We start from the raw sequence: 18,957 nt of genomic DNA on the forward strand, positions 1-18,957 counted from the left end.
GCCTCCTAACCCGAAGCCACGCCAGGCTCTGCCCCGTGCTCCAAACACGCTGTTCATGCCAACATCTCAGCTTCTGTCCGTTCCATTACGTTTGCCTACTCCTTCCAGTTCTAGCAGCGACTCTCAACCCTGGTTGCATTAGACACACCGGAGGAGCTTTCAAAACGTGTCACCACCCCGGCCCCTCTGCCGCCCACCCCCAGAGTCTGCTGTAATGGGCTGTCTGAAAAAGGTAGCCAGGACTGAGAGCTGCTTGTCTCTGAACCTTTCTGGGGCCCTCCTGTTCTCTAGATAAGACGGATCCTCCTTTTCACATGGGTTTCTGGAGCTTTCTCTACACGCTTCCACCTTGTCAGGGTCTGGTTTCCTTTCAGGTTTAGCTAACAGTCGTGTTAGACCTACAGTCTCCTGGCCATAGAGTGTTGTTATATTTTACCCCATGTCTTTGTACCCTGCGTGAGGGTCACCTGGAGCACTTTTCCCAAGACAGCCAGACCTCCGAGAGTCTCCGTGGAAGCTGCAGGTAGGTACCGTGTTTCCCTGAAAATAAGACAGAGTCTTATGTTTATTTTTCTTCAAGAAGACACTGTGGGGCTTATTTTCAGGGGATGTGTTATTTTTTTTAAGTACGGTACCACAATCTACACTGATTCAAATATAGTTAAGTCATCTTCTTCTGGGACATCATCATCACTCTCCAAACCCCGAATTCCATCCTGAATTGCTTGTGACTCTGTTTCCTTTAGATCCATTGGCTCCAATCTCTCACGTGGAGCAATAGAGCTCTCATGGGGCAGATGAGAAGGGCTGCTCGTCTTCTTTCCCGCTCAGCAACGACACGCATGGGTTGTGCAGACGCGCTGCGTAGCCACGCCCAGCACTAGGGCTTATTTTCGGGGTGGGGCTTCTATTGCGCAAATGCTTAGAAATCCTGCTAGGCTTTATTTTATGGGTAGGGCTTATTTTCGTGGAAATGTGGTAGGTTCAGGAACAGATGGGAAGGGTGGACAAGTTTCTCCTTGTGGAGATGAGTTCTCAGGTGACCTGACCGTCAACCTCCAAGTGTCCCCACTTCCTCAGCTTACTGCTCCAGAGACAGGTGTGGCTGCTTTCTGCCTCCTTTGGAGTTGGTTGTGTCACGAAGTCCCATCATTCCTTCCTCCACCAAGTTCCCCAATGGTGCACCCATCTATTCCCCCTCTTGCACGGCTGGGACGCCGTAAGAATTGTCTCTCAAGCTGGTTCTAATTGCTTCTTCAGTTAAATTAAAACCAATCATGGGCTTTGGGGTTTTCCACTAATTTATCTAAGAGCCCTCTCTTCCCATCCATCAGGTCCACTGTCTCTCCGGCTGGGCAAAATACCATCTTGCCTCCTGCCTCTATAGTTTTCCACGTTCCATTGTTCTATGTGACGAAAGACACTGTGTCCCTCTCCCTTCCACCAAACCATACCATGGTTTCCTTAAGCAGGGGACAAAACAGCATTTGTTTAGAAATCCTGCAGAAGGCTCTCTCTACAAAGTCTTTTCTCACACCTTCCCAAGGTGGATTTTTTTTTTTTTAATCATTGAGTGTATCCGTCTTTGTTCTTTTTCTCAGTGTATTTTGCTTTTGATTTTTTGTTTGGCAGAACCAAAAGTGGATTTGCAACAGAAAGATTGTACTAGCTCTTGTGCTCAGTCGGTGAGCCTTGTTGTTCCTATCTCTGAAATGGAGACAGTCACCTGGGTGGTCACCTGCTGGGGCCCCACCTGCCTTCCGTGCCTCTCAGGATGGCAGGAGATGAAGCATGGGAAATGGGCTTTGCGAGTTCTAACTCGCCTTGCAAGTGCAAGACGGTTATAATTATTGTGATTATTTTCTGCCACCCAACTCCACTTCAATAGTTCTCCCCACAGCGTTATACCAATGGCATCCTTCCTCGGAAGCATTTTAAGCTGTTTTGCAAGGATGAGGATGCAACGTGTTTATGCTCCACCTTCATTCCATTATTACCACTCTAATGGTATTTACTCAGTTTCATGTTTCCAACACACTCTACGTTATTTGCAAGTTCCTATGTGTCCTTTCTCCAATCAGTTTACAAGTCAGCAGCTGGGACACACAGAGCCACAACAAGGCACCCTACGGAGACTGGGGGCTTGGAGGGGTGAGAATCCAGAGTGTGGCTCCATTCTTTCTCCCTGGGGTCCTTCCCACCAGCTGTTCTGCTCCTGAAGCCGCTTGGGAGCCCCCAGAGGAAAGTGCCACATGCAGCAGCCAGCCTCTCCCCCCACCCCCGGCTCCTCCCGCTCTGCCTGAGCAAGTCACAATACTATCTGGGTTGGCGAGGCCCGTCTTTCCTGGCAGCTCCCAGCGCCAAGGCACTCCCTCGTCAGTGCACACAGCGCTCCCGCGGAGTGGGTGGGTGGGTGGCAAGGAACTGCGAGTCCTTTCCTTCTGCACCTGCCAGCGAGCCTCAGCTCCGAGGCGCTCGCACACATGACTGAGCCGTTTTGGTTATAAGATTATGAGTCGTCCATCACCCCCCATTAGCGCCATTAAAACAGCCATTGTCCTTCTTGAAATCTGTGCAGCCAAGTGTGTGCAGAGTTCAAAAAGACAACATAAAGACAGTCCCGGATGGTCTGCACGGGAGACCAGACACCGGATACGATTTCCTTTGTCTGGCTTTGGAAAACTCCCATAGGACAAATAGGATTAAAGGGGACCCTTTTCTTTCTCTGCAGGATCCTAGGCCTGGCCCCTTTCATTTTTTTTTTTTTTTTTTTTTGAGACAGAGTCTCACTCTGTTGCCCGGGCTAGAGTGCCGTGGCGTCAGCCTAGCTCACAGCAACCTCAAACTCCTGGGCTCCAGCGATCTTCCTGCCTCAGCCTCCCGAGTAGCTGGGACTACAGGCATGTGCCACCATGCGTGGCTAACTTTTTCTATATATATTTTTAGTTGGCCAATTAATTTCTTTCTATTTTTAGTAGAGACGGGATCTCGCTCTTGCTCTGGCTGGTTTCAAACTCCTGACCTTGAGCGATCCACCCACCTCGGCCTCCCAGAGTGCTAGGATTACAGGCGTGAGCCACCATGTCCGGCCTAGGCCTGGCCCCTTTCACAACCTCTTGTCCCACACACAGCCCTCTGGATCTCTGCCCGGCCGTCATGGTGGACGTCCAGAGATCCCTCTCTGTCCCCCTCGTCCTCAATACCACCACGGCGAGAAGAGAGGGCGAGCAAGCCCAGGTCAAGCTGTCGACTTAGGGGCACCCCTAGGCTCTGCACTTCTGGGCCCGAGCTGGTCCTCCCAGGGTTTCTGCGGTGACATCTCATCTGGGCCACCCTCACAGCAATGCCACAGGCTGCAGACCTTTTCTGAACCCTCCATCACAACTGTTTCATCCCAGGTTCCCCTTGGTTAAATACCTGGATTCAGAGTTTTTTAAGTGGACCAGCCAGGAGACTGGAGAGGAAGGTGGACCTAGAATCTGTTAAGTCCTTACTCTGTGCCAAGCACGGTGTCAGCTACGGTCCATACATACATACACTGTAGCATCGTTTGCTTGCCACAATAGCCCGCATAGGAGGTATTAGCATCCCTGGTTTGTGTTTTGCTCACCAAAATCCCAGCAGCTTGGCACATGAAGGTCCAGTCTCCTCTTGGGACACACGTCCATCAGGCGGCTGCTCACTCCCCACTGCCCCCCCCCATGGACGTGCCGCCATTTTGCTGCTGCTCTGTCTGTGCCCAACGGCCGTCCTGGTCACCACAGCAAAGGGAGAAAGTCTCCCCAGCACTCTGGGAGGCCGAGGCGGGAGGATCGCTCAAGGTCAGGTGCTCAGAACCAGCCTGAGCAAGAGCGAGACCCCGTCTCTACTATAAATAGAAAGAAATTAATCAGCCAGCTAAAAATATATAGAAAAAATTAGCCGGGCATGGTGGTGCATGCCTGTAGTCCCAGATACTCGGGAGGCTGAGGCAGGAGGATCGCTTGAGCCCAGGAGTGTGAGGTTGCTGTGAGCGAGGCTGACGCCACGGCACTCTAGCCCGGGTGACAGAGTGAGACTCTGTCTCAAAAAAAAAGAAGATAGTCTGGAGTGTCACACTCGGGCTGTCCCTGGCCTTAGCAGGATGGCTGTGCTCAGGTCCCGCTGGGTAGAAGGTGCACATGGCCCCGAGTAACTCACCGCAAGGGGACAGGGAAAGCTGTAAACGCAACTGGAATGTTTGGTGAGTGGCTGGGGCCGTGCCCAGGTGGGAGAAACGTAGAGGTTAATGCGACGTCTATATCCTTCTAGAACCCACATCACTTTTTCAGTGACCACGCTGACCCTAGTGCGTGATGTCACCACACCTGATTCACCCCCAGCCTCTATCTTGGGCATTTAAACGGCTTCCATCAGTTCCCATTCTTTGCTCAGGACACTGACGGGTGGGGCCGAGAGGGCGTTTACAGGTTCGGAGAGGAAGTCAGACACGTTCGCAAATAATATTCCTTTTCATAAAAGGCAGATTTTGATGGATGGAATAGGAAAACGGCCAAGCACTTCGGGACTGCAGAGGAAACGTTCATTTCCTGCCAAGGGCCAGGAAGGGACTTGGAGGGGATTTATAGATTCTAGTTGGGCTTTAAAGGTTGACGAGTGTTTCCCAGCAGGTTTGGGAAAGGGCGCAGGTCCCCAAGCAGGAGCGCTCAGGAGGTGCTCGGGGCTTGGCTTAGGCGTGGGTGTGGCCGGGAAGGTGGGAGAGAGGAAGCCAGAAAACACGTGGATTCAGACAGCACAGGAGGGTTGTGGGCACCACTCGTGGGAGAGAGAATATTCAGGGGGGTAGAAGCCGCCCATAGGGGCTTTGAGCATAGGATGCCGTGGTGGGATCAATTCCAGACTTTCCTCCAGGTGGCAGGAATCAGAATATTAACTGATGATTTTTTTTTCCTCTTCCTCCCTTTGGGAATTCCTAGTGTTCATGAACATATTTATTTTCCTTTTATCCTGGGGTTTGTAATCAAACATGAATTTAATCTGCCTAAACACACACATCACAGAAGCAAAGTTTGTATTTTATCCAAAGACGCCTGTAACTAGGCATTCACACTCCCTCAGCTTTTGGGGTGTTGCTTTTTTTCCCTCTTTGTAATAAACTTTCTTGCAAAATACTGCAACTTCAGGATGGGCGATCAGGGAAAAGAGCTCAGCCCCACGCTGTAATGTGTCGAGTTCGAATTGTGCTGGATTTGAAGCGCAGGCTGTGACTAAGGGCTAGCTTACTGTCGACTTGCTGTGTGCCTTAGCCAAGTCACTTAACCTCTCTGTTCTTGAGTGTCTTGATTTGGTAGGGAACGGTGCTTATTATGTGTTCCTTCCTTGAGCAAATATTGATCAAGTACTCCTACAGACCACAAAATAGACCAATCATAGGTGACCTTAGTAAAAGCATTTTATCTACTTGCAAAGAAAGCAGGCAGGGAAGGAAATGAATGCATGTGGGTCGCATACCTACTGTGCGCCAGGACAGCTGCTTGAGGCTCCTCACGTGCCTGTCAATGCTAACATGATTCCTAGGAGGCAACAATTTCCCACTGTGCAATGAAGAAGCCGAGGAACAAACACAGTGACTTGCACGATGGCATTTAGCTGCTCCGCGGCACAGCCAAGCCAAGCTGGGAATTGTGCACGCCGTCCACGCCAAGGCCCGTGCACTTCTGCCCACCACGGTGCAGGGTGCGGGTGCAGAAACTTGCATTCGCTGCATGGGATTTTCCTTCTAACACCCCCAAAGCTACCCCCCATGCCTCTTGGTATCCACGTGAAGTAAGACAGAGCCATTTCCTGGCTTTCATGACATACTTTTCCGGATCCCATTCAGCCATGATGGTTCAATCCCAAAGTTCTGGGCTCCAGGCCGCCTCCCTGCCCTCCTGCCTCTCGCCCCCTGCAGACCGGCTGCTTCCACTGGAGGCGGCTCGGAGGAGGCGTCCCTGGAATCACCATTTGGTCCCTCCCCCTTAATTGTTCACAATTACCCCAGTTCCCAGTCCTGCAATAAGCGAAGAAAAGGGTGGCATTTTCTAAGACATATGTGTTTAGTGTCGCTGGCAGATTTGTAAACTTATTAGTGCCTCTGCACACCATATAATTAAGATCAAATTATCCAAGAGTTTAAGATAGTGCCTGCTGCTATTGTACCACTAAAAATGCTAAGGCAAAACAATTTGCCTTTTTTACTTATATAGCTCAGCCCCCGCCCCTGTCACTGACAGCCCCCACCTCACAGGGCCGGGGGGCAGCAGGTTTACTTGGACTGGTGAGGAGGGCTCTCGGCTGGGACACTTGCTTTGGGGGATGTTGCCACCAAAGCCGGAAACATCCGAGGGGAGGGAGCATTTCAGGACACGTGTTGTCACTTGCCCTAGAAGGGGCCTGCAGTGCTGGCAGGTCAGCAGACAGGCAGCTGGAAGGGGAATGGCCCCCAGGGCAGGTGCTCGGATGCGGTCCCTTGTCTTGGTGAGACTGGAACAGAAACAGCTGGAGGCTGGTGCTTCAGGAGGAGGGTGCTGGACAGCGGTGGCAGTGATCGGTGCCTGGTGTCGTGCATAAGCAAGTGAGCGCAGGGATGCACGTGCCTCGGGGGCCTGCAGAGGACTGTGGGACACAGAAGGGGTGGCCCAGGCTCATGTAGGAATGGCCCAGGGTAAGACTCTGTTCTGGGCTCTGAGTTTAATACGCTTGTCCCTGTCCCCTGGGGAGCTGGAAGTCTAGATGGGGTTGGTGGGGGTGGACAGAAAGGCAGGAAGATATGCCAGTGTGGAGGTGACAGGCACCTGCAGGCAGGGGGTGCTCAGGGTGACAGGGGATCGGGGGTGGGTGGAGGGTGGAGAAGAGCAAGAAAGACTTCAAGGGCGCAAGAGGGTCTTGAAGACAACTGGGGGTTGCCAGACCCGGGGTGGGGAAGGGCCTCCCAGGGAGAAGGGACAGCAGGAGCAAAGCCTCAGTGGCAGGAGAGAGAGGGCCAGTGAGCAGGTCTGCTGGGTTTGAGGGGGCATGGCCAGAGTTCGGCATGAGGGATACAAAGGCCTGACGTGGACCACAGGCAAAGGTAAAAGTGCTAATGGACGTACAACGCAGGAGAGAAACATGATCAGATTTCTATTAAAAAAAAAAACAGAAAACTCCTAACGTTGCAACAGAGAGGCTGAGGTGGAGCCGGAGCGGAGATGAGCGGGACAGGGATGCTCTGAGCGTGGTGCTCGGGCCAGAGCAGCAGCAGCAGCTTGTTGTGCGTGCTCAGGCCCGTCCCAGACCGGCCGAGTCAGACGCGCTGGGTTGGGGGCAGGTGGCTGGGATCAGGTCTGACAAGCCCTCGAGGTGATGCCAGTGCTTCCCAAGGTCTAAACGAGGCGGCTGCAAGAAGCCAGGTGAACAAGGACCCAGGTGGGCAAGAAGGAAGACGAAGGTGCAAGAAGGCAGGAAAGGCGAGAGGACAGGAAGCAGTTTGGGTGGAATCCCTTTCCACAGCCCATAACATTTTCCCACTTTATACCGTGTCCTGTCCCCTCCTTTGCATTTTGTGTCCCTGGGGTCTTGGGGGCAGAGAACTCACCTTCCCCTGTGCTCTCACAGCTCTGTGCATGATCCCTCGAACTCAAGTGGGGCGCAGCTGAGCGTTATTTCATTGTCACCTGTCACAACTGGTCCAGGGACCCAGGGGTGAGGCTGAACCCGAGAGGGTCTTCAAGGGTCCCCAGCAGCCCCAGCTGCAGGGGCTGCGAGATCCAGCTGTGACCACAGCACCCAGACCTCCCAGGACAGGGAGGCAGGGAGGGAGAGAAGAGAAAAAAAAAGGGCAGGTGGGGAAGCACGCGGAGGTGAGCGGGAGAGGCCAGGAGGTGTCAGGAAGGAAGAAGAAAAGGAGCATCACCTCCCCTCTCTCTTCCAATCCCAACACCCCCAGCTCCGGTGGGAGTTGTTCCCGCCACCCCTGGTGTTCACCGTGCCACCCGTGGCCGAGGGAGGGGCTGTCCCACACCTGCCACCTGCAGGGGTGCTGCCTGCCAGGGCGAGGGGCCGGCCAGATGGAGCTGCACCCCTGCCACGTCCTCTGCCTGGGCACACACGGCCTGTGTCTACCAAGCCGCCTTCCCAGTGTTTTCGGGAGACGTTCTGCCGTCATCACAAGGAAGCTGGGCTCGGAGCTCTGGGTTCACATCCTTCCTCGCCGCCCACGGGGCCCTGGAATAGCGCCTGGCGGGCGGCCGAGGAATGAATGAGCCGATCAATGAGGGGCTGAGTGCTCGCTGGGAACCGGCGCAGTGGATCACTCTGAGCGCAGCCTCCTCCCTGCGAAGTGGGATAATAATAGCGCCTGCCCCGCAGAGGTGCTGGCAGAGCGAGCCACCACCACGACGTCAAATGCTCATCTGGGCCGTTCCCCCGGGGCGGAGGCGGCTTGCTGCACAAAAGGTGGCAGCGTCCCCACCACCCATTGCAGCATCGCCTCTCCGTGCGTGGGGGGTGCCAGAGCCACCTTCCTCGGAACCATCTGGAACAGGGCTGAGTAGTTGCAGCTGTCAAAAAGGGAGCCGTCTCAGCCTGGCTCCAGGCCCCCTGAGAAGCACCTGTTAGGCAGGAGTCCTAGGACCCTGCATGTCTGCGAGCTCCGGGTGCGATGGTCCACGGTTGAGGACATCGGAGGGAGGCTTCGGGGTGGGAGGAGGAACATCCTCTGCAGTTGGACGCATGACGTCATGAGAGACCTAGCGCTGCGACGGAGTGGCAGGCAGGTGCATAACGTCACACGGTGCCAGAGCCCCTCTTGGAGATGAACCATCTCAGGTAAGCCTCGCAGTGCCCGGCAGTGGCATCCACAGGGCGTGGATTAGCCTTGCTAAGGCCAAAAAACAAGGGGCTGAACTGTTCTGCATTTCACACGAATCAGGGAGACAGAAAATGAGAAGGAATGGCGGGGGGGACACAGAGAGAGAGGCTGAAGCCCAGGTTCTGAAATGACACAGGGACCTTTGGGCAACAGGACCACGAACACTTGCATTTCAAGCTGTCTGCGTTGCTGCCATAGAAAACCCAGGTCTTCCCAAACCCGCAGCCAAGGTCTCTGTACCTGCAGCGCTAAGCGCAAGCACACCTGTATCATTTTCCCTGCAAAGGAGTAAGAAAATAGCTACAACCTTTCTTCGCAGTTTATTCATTTCCCCTTTTCTTCTCCCCTGACCCCCAGTTGAGTACACTAGGAAATCTGCCGTCTGGGTTCAGAGATGCTGGTCGAATCCATCCCTGCTGGTTTCCACTCGCAAAGCAGTTTCTCTAGTCCAGAAACGAGCCGCCCATTGCCTCCCAACTAGTCTCCCGCAGTCTCTCCTAGTCGTAGCCGCACACCGGCCCTCGCGCTGCTGCCAAAGTTCGCTCTCCAGCGAAGCTTTAATAGTCAGAGGCAGCGGAGTATGGGGACCGCATGAGTGAGCCACCTGGGAAGGTCATCCAGCCTTAGCGAGGCTGCGGGTGACTCAGCCCTGCTGACGTCGGGACCACAATTGCCCGAGAGACGCCCACATCGGTACCGGTACCACCTGGGCAAGCTGCTCCCAGACGCTCAACCCACAAAAAGTGGCGTGATACATTAACACATTAACTGCCACATGAGTTGTATTTAACTCATGCTGGCTTTGAGCCCGGGGCCACGTGAAGCGTATGTAACTCACACGACTCTACCTTGGGAGCCTTGTGGTGTGCAGGTCACTCTCGCTGCCATGCTGTGGCACATATATGACGTGATGGGTGGCCCCCTGGGCAAAACCCTGCAATTGGTTTGTGAAAAATCTTACTTGTTGATGTTCTCATTGTTACAATTAATACTGACAATTTAATTGCAACTCAAACACAGAAAACAATAAAAAAAACAACAAATTTTTCATTGAATTAGAAACATTCATTTTGTTTTCGAAGTTTTTATTCTACTTTTGTTATAAAACACCATGGCCCCGAGGAAAAAAAATTTTTTTTCTAGTGTGTTAATCAATGAATTAAGGTTTCAACCATTGCTTGGAGCTGCTAAGTTTTGGAGTAATTTATTAAGCAGTAATACACGGCCAATACAGGCAAAGACATACATGTTTCTAAAGACTCCTAGATTGGGATACACAGCCATGGTTGACAGCCTTGGACATAGCGTTTTGTTCCCTATCCCTGTATAGCTGCCGCTTTGTGTTAGTGACATTCCTTGCAGGTCTTCACTGCCCGGCTGTGTGCTCATTCATTGAGGGGATGATGTTCTGTTCATCTGGGCATCTTGGGTGCCCAGAAGAGCAGCTGGCACAGAGTAGTCCATAAATGTTTGTTGAATTGGAATGACCCTCCGAACAAACACAGAGAGTGGGACGTACTATTGCCACCAGCCAGCTAGACCCCTTCAATGTATCTTTTCAATTATATATATGTATGTATGTATGTATTTATTTATTTATTTATTTTCGAGACAGAGTCTCACTCTGTTGCTGGGCTAGAGTGCCGTGGCATCAGCCTAGCTCACAGCAACCTCAAACTCTTGGGCTCAAGTGATCCTCCTGCCTCAGCCTCCCGAGTAGCTGGGACTACAGGCAAGCGCCACCATGCCCGGCTAATTCTATGTATTTTTAGTTGGCCAATTAATTTCTTTCTATTTTTAGTAGAGGAGGGCTCTCACTCTTGCTGAGGCTGGCTTCAAACTCCTGACCTTGAGCCATCCACCCACCTCGGCCTCCCAGAGTGCTAGGATTACAGGTGTGAGCCACCTCTCCTGGCCACAATTCAATATATTCTTAAAAAGTCTACTGTGAGCCACACACTGGACTCATGCAAGAGTTGCAAAGAAGAGGAGAGCTAGTCCTTGTAGCCAGGTACTCGGTCAAGCAGGGAAGACATGAGACAGAAGAGACACTGGGGGCACGTGTCAGCATTGGTGGGAGAGCCTCAGAGGAAGAGATCGCTTCAACGTGGGAGGGTCTCGGTGTTTCCAGGAGGAAGCCATGCTTGAGCCACATCCCAAAGAGTGACTGGGAGTTTGCCGGGTGGGCGAGGAGGGAAGGTTTTAGGGGAAGATGGAAGAACCATGTGCATCAGTAGAACAGCTTGAAACCATAGGGAGAGTTGGGGGAGCATGGCAGGAGGCTGAGAGGTGCAGGCCGTGGCAGGCGGGTTGGGCGCAGCCCTCGGGGAACTGGAACCTGCCGAAGGGTGAAGCAGGAGTGTAGCATGACACTGTCCGAAGTTTTAGAGACATCTCTGGTTGCGGTGTGGACAATGGATTATAAGGCATCACTGAATGGCCGGGCGTGGTGGCTCACACCTGTAATCCTAGCACTCTGGGAGGCCGAGGCGGGTGGATTGCTCAAGGTCAGGAGTTCGAGACCAGCCTGAGCAAGACCCTGCCTCTACTGTAAATAGAAAGTAATTAATTGGCCAACTAAAGATACATAGAAAGAATTAGCTGGGCGTGGTGGCGCATGCCTATAGTCCCAGCTACTCGGGAGGCTGAGGCAGGAGGGTCGCTTGAGCTCAGGAGCTCGAGGTTGCTGTGAGCTAGGTTGACGCCACAGCACTCACTCTAGCCTGGACAACAAAGCGAGACTCTATCTCAAAAAAAAAAAAAAAAAAAAAGGCATCACTGAAGATCGCAGAGCCACCTGGAGAAGGTGAGGGTATTGTGATGGTTCATGTAAGAGAAGGGAAGCACTGACAGGCAACCCCGTAGGGAAGGGAAGGAGGCCACAGGTGTGAACAAGATGCGCCTACAAGTAGAGAATAAAGTAGGACAGGCATCGGAAGCTTCTCCAGCTTCTCTCATAAAAAGGTTGGGGGCTGAAAGGTGAGTAAGAGGTATATTATACGGGTAATGTTTTTTTTTTTTAATTTTCCTCCTTGGAGCTGGAAAAAAAATGGAAAAGCAAAGTGGAAGGGCTGGGATTCAGGAGGCGACACGGGACACATGGCAGTGTCACTGGGGGACTGCAGCCAGCTCACAATTTCCGTCTATCATCTTGGGTGAAAAGACATTTCCAGCAGAAAAAAAATGATTTTGAAGCATGGGTGTGGAAATAAATGAGCACATGAAACCATGTTGTCCAAACCCCCCAGCCCAATGTCTTCCTTCAATAGCAGCTTTCGGGGCGACCCTGCCAGCGGCCTGCAGCCCCTCAAGGGTCTGTGCTCCATCACTGTGTGATTTGCAACGGGAGAGAAGCCCGCTTAGCTGAGAAATGCATCTGAGCCTCTGGCTCACAGGTGCTTAAGAGCACTGAGCAGATGTCTGTCTGCTGCACCGGAAGTCCGGGATGTATACTGGAAGGTACATATGCACCCATTCCCTGCTGCCAGTGTGCAGAGAATATCCCAGATACGCATCACAGGGCTTTGTGTATCTGCCTGGCTGATTTCTCTCCCACAGGACATGGAGCCCACGTTGGTGGCTGCTCAGAGATCTCTGCTACGAGCATCTGGAAGGACCTTACTGAGCTCATCTGCAAGTAAGACTGGCCCCAGCTAACCGAGGATTTCTGTGCAGCTGGCTGCACAGGACTTCTGGCTGCACAAGACTTCTGTTTGTTGGTGTTAATCCTGTATCCTGAGCTCTCTTCCCACCTGTCACCCTCTCACAGGTTCTGGGGCACTTACCTGTCACCTCTCAGGCGCCATCTCTACCCAGCCCACCCGTCCTACTAATAATGCCCTGGCACACCTACTGGCTTCCCGGCTGTCTTCGGATTCATTTCCAAGTTGACCGTCCTCAGTCCTGGATCCCACCCGCTCCCCCTTTGGGCGAATGGCTGATGTCTCGGTCTATGCAGGCTGCTGTAGCAAAACGCCAGAGTCGGCGGCTTGGAAACAACAGTAGTTTCTTTCTCACAGTTTGGAGGCTGGGAAGTCCAAGACCAGGGAACTGGCGAATTCAGTGTCTGCCTGTTTCCTGGTCCACTGGTGGCATCTTCTCCCCACGTCCTCACAAGATGGAAAGGAGAACTCTGGTCTCTACAGCTCCTTATACGGCACCAGTCCCATCTTGACGCTCCACCTTCGTGACCTAATGCCCCACGCTGTCCTCCTGAGCGAACAGCCTTCTCCTGGCACCAGGCACCTCCTGCGTTGCCCACTCCTGGGAGTGGCTGTCAGCTTGAGACCCCAACATTGTCCCTGGCATGACACCTGCCCAATGCCCTTGTCCAACCGGACCCTCCTGTGGCCAGCCTTCCTCACGTTCCTGCAGGCTGGGAGTCCAAGATGGAGGTGTCAGCAGGACTCAGGAGTGAGGCAGCTCTGCTTTTTTACACCCGCTAGCTGTGTTGCTGTCATCAGTCTACTTGACCTCTCTGAGCTATTTCTATAATCGGTAAAATTGGAATCATATTTCTAATTTACAGGACGTTGTAAGGACGAGATAATGCACACAAAATGTTCACCCAATGCGTGGTACGTAATAAACAATGCAAGGGATGATTGTTTGTAAAGTATCTGAGCTGTCTATTTTCAGGCCGTCCGCCAGAGGGCGCCAAACACCATCCTGAAACTTGAAAAAGCTGTTGGCTTTTTTCCCCCCAAACTCCTGCTCTTAAAAATCCTAAGCATTGATGTCTGATAAAAAGGACCCAGCAGACTTCCCCTTTGTTTGCCCCATCACCCTTGAGAAGTCTTACACCTAAAATTAAAACGCTCAACTTTGGCCGGGCGCGGTGGCTCACGCCTGTAATCCTAGCTCTCTGGGAGGCCGAGGCGGGCGGATTGCTCGAGGTCGGGAGTTCGAAACCAGCCTGAGCAAGAGCGAGACCCCGTCTCTACTATAAATAGAAAGAAACTAATTGGCCAACTAATATATATAGAAAAAATTAGCCGGGCATGGTGGCGCATGCCTGTAGTCCCAGCTACTTGGGAGGCTGAGACAGAAGGATCACTTGAGCCCAGGAGTTTGAGGTTGCTGTGAGCTAGGCTGACGCCACGGCACTCACTCTAGCCTAGGCAACAAAGCAAGACTCTGTCTCAAAAAAAAAAACAAAAAAAATAAAAAATAAAAAAATAAAACGCTCAACTTCAAGACTGTTAGTTTAAATTAAAAGAATTCCTACACATGCATAGACAGTATAGCTTAGCAGTGCTGGTAGTCACCTTAAACCAATGGCAGGCACAGGACAGAGCCAAAGGGCCAGCCTACCCCTGGAGCAGGCAGCAAGAGATGCATCCTTGTAGAGAATTTAAACACAATAATATAACCTACTAAACGTTCATTTTTTATAACACCATGTGCTAGGAATTCTAAATAGTATCAGACATAAAATACTGTTGTACGAAAAAAAAATCTTTTGCTGTTCAAAGTTCTAAATTATTTCTGCAGGTACAATTGCATTTTAACAATGTATAGTTAAGCTTCGATTTGGTACATTTTCTTATCATTGATAATTGTATTCTTTCTAGGAGTTAATTCAGAGAATTCCCTGTTATACAGAAGCTGCCACCACGTGGACCCAGCCACATGCATTTTGTCCCTGTCTGCTCAGGAATGTCGCCGGGTTGGGGTTTGCTCCTTAAATCACAACTATCTCCAACTCTTAAGTTTAAATAGTAGATTCAAAATAAACCATGACACACTGTGAGTGTAACAATGAAGAAATAGACCTGAGTTCATTTTACTTTTGTGATAAAAATTTGTTTTCATTTGTGTTTGAAATTTCAAACAGTAAAACAGAGGGAGAGCTGTGAGATGAATAGTTTTTTTTATTGGCAAAGTGCAAATGTAGTTCATATGTGATGTGTTACTAAATTTGAATATAAAATTGAAATGTATTCTTTTTAAAAATTATATATGTTGAAACTATAGACTGAATCAAGAAACTGATGATTGCTACTGATGATTATTTGATTCTATTTGTAAAAATAATTTTGTGTATAGGGAGGTGAGGGGGTAGTGTTAAAAATTACCCACTGCAGGTGTCAGCTGTCCCAGGTCTACCTTGGTCTTAAATGCCAACTAGATTGCGTTCCACTTCTCTTTCTGGGAGGTGTCTGGCTGTTGACTGCCGTTCAAGAAAGGAAGGCAGGTGGCAGGAAGGCAGGAAACTGGGTCCTGCTTCAGAGATGCTGCTGGGAGAGCAGTCAGTGTTGTGCTTCCAGAAGAATCTCAGAGGCGGGTGAATTGGATGGACCACTCTTAGGGAGCATGCACGCTCCCTCCTGCCTCCTAATCTCTCCAACGCCAATCTCTTCCCACTCCCAGCCCTTCCCAGCCCTTTTATTTAAGGAGGCCCTATTTGGAAAGATCTCAGAGCACTTGACGAATACCAACTTTGGCCTGCACGCTGGAGGAAGCTCTGACCTGTGCATCCTAGGGGCAGGCTTGGGGAAGGGAAACCCTTTGAAAGCCTTGCTGTGAGAGTTTTCTGGCTGTGACCATACCCAGGGTACATGCATGCTATTAAAACCAGACTTAGGCTTCAAGAATGCGTGAACTACTCTCCCATGGAACTAGGTCGGTTATTATCTATTGAGGAACTGACAACTTTTCTAACCCTTCTCATTCACATTGTTGCACATTTTCCCACCTCCAAATGAGAAGGTGTCAGAAAAGAAGCAGCAATATTCTTTCCTGTGCACCGTGCCCAGCAGAGACAACGCCACCGGGATCTGAGTGCTGGTCTTCCTCATCTGGTTTTCCATTTCGAGGGGTTTGTAGTTCCCGGCTCCAGCCTTCAGTGACGAGTCAGGTACGAAGGAGATAGAGGCAACTTGCTGATGAGAACGCTAGACAGCTCAGTCTGATTTTTTTACTGGAAGGTGGAAATATGAATACCGGAATGTAACAACTTAGAGTTAGGGTGACCATGTCATTTATCATCCAAACTGGAACACTTTTGAGAGTGCGACAGGGCAGGAGGGGGGTGGCTAGGAATAAGTATTGGGACCATAGGCATAAACCAGGACTGTCCTGGGAAAACTGGGGTGTATGGTCACCCCAAGTGGAGTCCTCTTGTGGGATATGGCAGTGAGATGCACAGGCCTGCCTGGAGCTATTTGATAAGGATTCAGCGTTCTTCTTGTTCAAGGGAACGAATTTTCATGAGTCTGAAAGACGGAGAGAAGGCCAAGACAGTCCGATGCCCCCCGTTAGATTAGCCCAATTTGGTTTTGACAATTCTGTCAACCTGTTTTACATTTTCTAAGCGTGGGAAATGTGGATATAGATGTGGTTAGTAAAATTTGTATATGACCCAAGTAGCCTTCCCGACAGCTACAAGAACTTGTTCCAAAAAGTGAGGCACTGTCGGGGGTGGATTGAAGCTGTGCTCCAGGTGGGAACCTCGGACACGCTGTACTGAGGTCTTTGGAGTGTCACCTGCCCCAGCAAGGGGTGTGCGCCACGCGGCGTCCCCAAGAGGCAGTTTCAGGGAAATCAAAGATGGTGAAGATGCAAAAAAAATCTGTCAAACTGTGAATTTGGGGCTGGGTCTTGGAAAAAGCAACAAAAAGTAAACTAAAATCCAGATGAAAAGAATTTTCAGGGCAATGCAACTAATTCTGTATGATACAGTCGTGATGAACACATGTTAGCATACATTTGACAAAACTCATAGATTGTACGACACAAAGAGCGAACCCTAACGTGAACTGCAGACCTTAGTTTATAATAATGTCTTATTTTTTGTTTTTTTTAAATTTAATTTTTTCTTGATAGAGTATCTATGGAAATCTTATCTTTGAAGTATAAATTTATTTTTTTAATTAACAAATAATAATGGTACATATTCGTGGGGTACATGGTGATGTGACACACACAATGTGTGGTGATCCGATCAGGGTAATCAGCAGATCCATCATCTCAAACCTTTCTTGGCCAGGCGCGGTGGCTCACGCCTATAACCCTAGCACTCTGGGAGGCCGAGGCGGGCGGATTGCTCAAGGTCAGGAGTTGGAAACCAGCCTGAGCAAGAGCAAGAGCCCGTCTCTACTAAAAATAGAAAGAAATTAATTGGCCAAGTTATATATATAGACAAAATTAGCCGGGCATGGTGGCGCATGCCTGTAGTCCCAGCTACTCGGGAGGCTGAGGCAGGAGGCTCGCTTGAGCCCAGGAGTTTGAGGTTGCTGTGAGCGAGGCTGACGCCACAGCACTGTAGCCAGGGCAACAGAGTGAGATCTGTCTCAAACAAAACAAAACAAAACAACAAAAAACGTTTATCCTTTCTTTGTGTTGGGATGATCAATATCCTCCTGGTAGCTATTGAAACTACCTGCACGTTGTTGCTAGTGCAGCCACCTGCGGTGGTAAAGACCGCGAGGGTGTGTCAGGACCTGTCCACCCATGTGACAGGTGTAGCACACTGACGCATTAATAAGATGTGAACAGCAGCAAACGGAGGAGGGCTGTACGTGGGAATTCTGCACTTTCCAATCAGCTTTTCTGTGACCCTAAGATTGCCACACTGAATTGCGAGTGGCGTGTGTGTGGGGGAACAGAGTCAGGCGCCGCCCAGACACCTCCCCGCCCTCCGCCCCGCCAGGCGCCGGGAATGCCAGCCAGGGCCCGCGCCTGGGGCTGCAGGGTCACGGAGATTTGCGCCCGCGTGTCCTCACGAAGCAGCTTCACCCCAGGCTCCGCGCCCGCCCCAGCTGTTACCCCCGGCTGTAGGGCCCGCCCCCACCCCATCCCCCCACCCCACCCCCCACCTGCGGCTCGGAGGGGCCTGGAGGTTCCAGCAGCAGCTGTCCTGGCTGTGCCCGCGTGATAGCCCCTCGGGGTGTTGGGGTCCCCTTCCCGAGTCACTCCCCGCCCCTCGCGCTTCCTCCCTGGGACCCCCTCCCCCCAAACGACCTGAACGCAAGTCTTCCTCCCAGGCTCTGCTTAGGGGGCCCAGGCTGAGCGCCCCAGGCGTGGGTGCGTGTAAACCTATGCAAATGTGCACGTTCACACCCAACAACGTTTAGGTGACAACAGTCCTTAACTCTTTCAGACTCTCATTTCATAAACATAACTAATCGTATCAGGCATATTAGGCAACTTTTAAAATAGGTCTACATGCACTGTCTCCGTGCAGTGTTGTAAAGAATGTACGTGTTCACATGGTCAAGAAGACATATGCCAAAGCCACACAGACATAGATTTTCTTTCTCTTTATTTATAAATTTAAATTTTTTTCTTTGGAAAATTTCCAGATACCTAACGATACCTACCTGGAAAATTTCCAGACACCTACTACTCCCTGATGACCTCAGTTAATACTTAGTTAAAGGTCTCAAGTCAATTAGAAATCGTAGAAAATGTATTTTAAGTGAACATTAAAGAAAATGTTATTAATATATGACTGTTATTATTAAATGTTTGTCAGAGAAATATGACACTTTAAAACTTACGTAGACAGTAAAGGTGGAGTGATTCTACAGGTTTACATGATTTGCAGTGTTTCGTATGAGGATATTAGTGGTCCTAGCTCTTATTAATTAAATACACATGTTTATATTTATAGTCTTAAATACTTGATGTTAGCAATGGTAACCTGTCTGACCATTAGAAGGAATTTCGATATTCTGTTTAGTTAACTAAATATCTGTTTAGTTAACCGAATATCGTTTCATTATCGCTTGTGGTGGGATAATAATTCCAAAGTCTTATATAAATTGAAATGTTACATTTATGTTTGTAATAAAATAGGATAAATCAAAGAGAAAATATATAGCTATCTGTTTAACCAAAATTTATAATTTATTAGGAGTATTAAGTGAACTTAAAAGTGTGGATTTGTATATCATTTTTACCAACTAATATTACAATTCCTTAAATTTTACTTGAAATTTTAACACAGAAGGGTTTTTTTGTAAAGCCATCATCTGACTAGTGATTGTTGGCAATTTGCATTTCTTTGTTCCTTGTAAATCATCAGTAGAAACCTTGGTATTAAAGTTGCATTTTTTCTTTTCCTGATACAAAAGCTTTTTGGG

The sequence above is a fragment of the Microcebus murinus genome, chromosome 24 (assembly GCF_040939455.1).
Source record: "Microcebus murinus isolate Inina chromosome 24, M.murinus_Inina_mat1.0, whole genome shotgun sequence".
Classification (NCBI taxonomy): Eukaryota; Metazoa; Chordata; class Mammalia; order Primates; family Cheirogaleidae; genus Microcebus; species Microcebus murinus.